The sequence below is a fragment of the Mandrillus leucophaeus genome, unplaced genomic scaffold (assembly GCF_000951045.1).
Source record: "Mandrillus leucophaeus isolate KB7577 unplaced genomic scaffold, Mleu.le_1.0 Scaffold314, whole genome shotgun sequence".
NCBI lineage: Eukaryota > Metazoa > Chordata > Mammalia > Primates > Cercopithecidae > Mandrillus > Mandrillus leucophaeus.
In genome coordinates this window covers 1837383-1842125 of record NW_012103299.1, presented here as the reverse complement: position 1 = coordinate 1842125, position 4743 = coordinate 1837383, and positions in this window count along the sequence as shown.

Here is a 4743-nt window from a genome sequence, read left to right as displayed (position 1 = left end):
AATTCTCTAGGATAGACTATATGTTAGACCACAAAACAAGTCTCAATCAACTTTAAAAGACTGAAATCATACAAAGTTATCTTCTATGATTACATGGAATAAAGGTAGAAATCCGTAACAGAAGTGCCTGGCCTATAAGCAGTAATTTCATAATTAAAATGTATATTCTTTAGCTGGGATTACAGGCATGTACCACCAAGCCCAGCTAGTTTTTCTACTTTTTGGAGAGATGGGGTTTTGCCATGTTGCCCACGCTGGTTTTGACCGCAAGCGATCAGCCCATCTTGGCCTCCCAAAGTGCTGAGATTACAGGCGTTGAGCCACCAACCCGGGCCAAAATGTATGCTTCATTGCACAATCAAGCAAAGAAAAAAAAAAAAATGTTGGCTGGGCGCAGTGGCTCATGCCGTAATCCCAGCACTTTGGGAGGCCGAGGTGGGTGGATCACCTGAAGTCAGGAGTTCAAAACCAGCCTGGCCAACATGGTGAAACCCCCGCCTCTACTAAAATATAAAAATTAGCTAGGCGTGGGGGCATGTGCCTGTAATCCCAACTACTCATGAGGCTGAGGCAGGAGAATCACTTGAACCTGGGAGGCAGAGGTTGCAGTGAGCTGAGATCACGCCACTGCACTCCAGCCTGGGCAACAACAGTGAAACTCCGTCTTAAAAAAGAAACAAAGAAAGAAAGAAAAAGTTACTATTCTTTGAGAACTCAAAACATTTTAGACGTGTCAGAACTACATAATATACAAAAACATCAATTAAATATATAAAAAATATATATATATCAATATAGAAACACACTACCTACAATGCAAGTAACTAGCCTCACCTCAAAGCAGAAGTTCTGAGACATTCAAAATCTTAGAGCATAGTTTGTCATTGTGTATGATAGTGTAACTATAAAGTAATGAGACTGTATAACAAATGCTACCTCTATAACTAATTATGTATAATCACTATATATTTATACAGATACATCCTGAGTAGGTAAAGGTTGATGAGGCATCCTAAGTCCCAGGAATAAACAGAAGTATATTAACATTTCACACAAATAAAAAACAAATTTACCAAGAGGGAGAAACTAAAATGGAATACAAATAGAAATAAATGAACCTAACTGTATTTCCAGTGAATACTGTAACTACACTGAAAGGGTGTGGACCTAACTCAAATTTTCAAGTTATTTTACTCCCAGTCCAAGGAAAAAAAGAATTATAAACAAGGATTGAACTTTATACAGTTTTGTTTTCCACAATGATACGAATTAGCAGTTCCAAAACTGTGTGTATTCTTGGGTTGAACATCTAAGTAAATACGCTGTGGAAATCAGGAGCCAGGTTTTTACTAGGGAAGAGAGTTATAAAAACGACAAAAGAATATTAGAAAGAAGCGTGTAGTGTTAAGCTGTAATTAGATATATTAGTATGAAATCCACTGTGTTTTCTCTTTTTTTTTTTTTTTTTGAGACAGACTCTTGCTGTTGTCCAAGCTGGAATGCAGTGGCACGATCTTGGCTCACTACAACCTCTACCTCCTGGGTTCAAGTGATTCTCCTGCCTCAGCCTCCCAAGTAGCTGGGATTACAGACATGCACCACCACACCTAGCTAATTCTAATATTTTTAGTAGAGATGGGGTTTCACCATGTTGGCCAGGCTGGTCTCACCTCAGGTGATCTGCCCACCTCGGCCTCCCAAAGTGCTGGGATTACAGGCGTGAGGCACCACGCCCGGCCATAATTTTTGTATTTTTAGTAGAGACAGGGTTTCACCATGTTGGCCAGGCTGGTCTCAAACTCCAAGTGATTCAACCCCAAGTGATCTCGGCTTCCCAAAGTGCTGGGATTAAAGGCATAAGCCACCACGCCGAAATCCAGTTTTTAATATATAAACACATGTAGATATGTGTTATATATGTGTGTGTGTGTGCGTGTGTCCTAGCTCTTAACAACTGAGAGAACCTAGAGGCAACGACACTTCAGTAGTACCGAGCACATCACTTAGAGTCTAGATCATGGATTTAAAATATTGTTCTCCATTAAAAGAAACCAAAGATCCCTGGCTGAGTTCAGGTCATGGACAAGTAAAATATTAGATGAGTTTGGGACATTTGTTATGGCAGAAAGCAAGTAAGTGCTCAAATAATGAAGGCATGTCAAAATATTACAGGGGTCAGCTTGGAGGGGCTCCCTCTAACTAACATAGCACAATTTGAGCCTCAAAATCCATAACAAGGACCAGGCACAGTTGCCCTCACCTGTAATCCCAGCACTTTAGGTGGCCAAGGCTGGTGGATCTCCTCAGGAGTTCGAGACCAGCCTGGCCAATGTGGTGAAACCTCGTCTCTACCAAAAATACAAACATTAGCTGGGCGTGGTGGTGGGCACCTGTAATGCCAGCTACTTGGGAGGTTGAGGCAGAAGAATTGCTTGAACCTGGTAGGCGGAGGTTGCAGTGAGCTGAGATCGTGCCACTGCACTCCAGCCTGGGCAATAAGAGTGAAACTCCGTCTCAAAAAAAAAAAAAATTACATAAACTCAAATTTTCCCATAAAATGCTTATCATTTGCATTAGGAAAAACAGTTAACTTTACAGTGAAGAAACTTGGCAGTCGCCCTATGTGATTAAAGTTAACATCCCCAACAATGGGAAAACAGACATTTTGTGACTCCTGATATGCTGCACTAAGGACACAATTTACTTCTGTAATATTCCTGTGTAATAATGAGGAATCTAAACATTCAAATTTATAGACGTGTATAAAATAACTGGCCTGTCCTCAAAATGCCAACATCATGAGAAGACAAAAAAGTCTCAGGAACTGTTTCCGAGCAAAGCAAACTAAGGGGACATAACTAAACAATGCATGATCCTGGATAACTCTGACTATTAATGGAGATAACAGTGAATTGTGAATAAGGCCTATACAGTAGATATTAGCATTATGTCAATACCCACCTTCCTGATTTTGATAATTATATTGTGCTCATCAAAGATAACGTCCTTCCAGCCTGGGCAACATGGTAAAACCCTGTCTCTACAAAGAATAAAAAATTAGCCAGGCACGGTGGCATGCACCTGTAGGACCACCTACTCAGGAGGCTGAGGTGGGAGGATCACCTGAGCTCAGGGAGGTCGAGGCTGCAGTGAGTTGTGATCGTACCACTGCATTCCAGCCTGGACGACAGAGCAAGACTCTGTCTCAAAAAAAAAAAAAAAAAGAAAGAAAGAAAGAAAAAAAGAGAGAGAGAAAAGGAAGGAAGGAAAAGAGGGAGGGAGGGAGGGAGGGAGGGAGGGATAAAGTCTTTATTCTTAGAAAATAGCCACTAAAGTATTTAGAGGTAAGAAGGGTTCCTGCCAGAAATATGATCAAACAGTTCCACAGAGAAAAATCTACAGTGTCCAATCATATTCAATCCAAACACTGCCCCAAGACATTATAATCAAACTGTAAAAAAAAAAAAAAAAAAAAAAAATCAGAGACAAAGAGAAGATCCTGAAAGCAGCAAGAGAAAAGAAGCAAACAACATATAAGGGACTTCCAATATGGCTAGCAGCAGATATCTCAGCAGAAACCTTCACGCCCAGAGACAGTGGGATGATATGTTGAAAGTGCCAGATGAAAAAAAAAAAATGGCAACCAAGAATACCGTATCAAGCAAAGCCGTTCTTCAGAATGAAGGAAAGATAAAAGGGTTTCCCATACAAAAGCTGAGTGAGTTCTTCATTACCAGACCTGTCTTACAAGAAATGCTAAAGGTAATTCTTTAAGCTGAAAGAAAGGATATTAATGAGAAACACAAAACATCTTAAAGTATAAAACTGACTGGTGAAAGTAAATACAGTAAAATTCAGAATACAGATGGTCCCTAAAGTATAGGGTATATTTGACTTTGGAAATAAAGAGGTCAATTACCTGGGGTAAAGGTGGGATGGAGAGGAAGATGAGGGAGATGACAATAATATGTTTCATAGGACTGTTACAAAGACTTAATGAGGTAATATTTCTCAAACAATTAGAACGGTGCCTGTCACAAAGAAAACATACAAATTTACACTGAATTAGAAGAAGTAACTATTTCTCAAAGATCACAGAACTAAACGGTGTAACAGGGATTCAAACCAACACTGACTCCAAAGTTCACGTTCTTAACCAGTAGGACTATTCTGCCTCCTGGCTTTAGGAGTTACTTGAAAAAATGTTTAACATGGATCTGGATTTTCACCTACCCTCCCAGAGTGAAACTGCATTATCAACCCATCTGAGAGGTCTTAAGACTCCGTAAGATTTCAAAGATGTGAACCCATGCTTAGGATGGCACAGCAAGTTGGTCTTTTTTTCCCCCCTCTGCGTCCTGGTGCCTGAGGTTAGAAATGGCAGACAGGAAGCCACCAGCACCAAAGACATGATGCCCAGGGCACTGGAGCGCTTTCCCTCTGCCTCCAGACATGATAGGGAACGTACATACCTGGTCCTTGTCAAGAAAGGGAGGGTGGCATTGACCTTTAGTTGTTTGTTGACCAAACAACAAAATAATTCCTAGGCAGCATACATCAATTATCAGAAGCATATTGCTGCCTGTCCTGAGACCACAGCCAAGGGAAGGGCTGTTTCCTAAGAAATACACTAGGAGTACAAAGGACTCTTTCTTCAAGGTGGTCTCCCTCTTCAACCTGAAGTTTCCTCTGCTTGAAAAATTCTAATATGAAAAGCCTGGCAAAAATGTGTATAAACATACT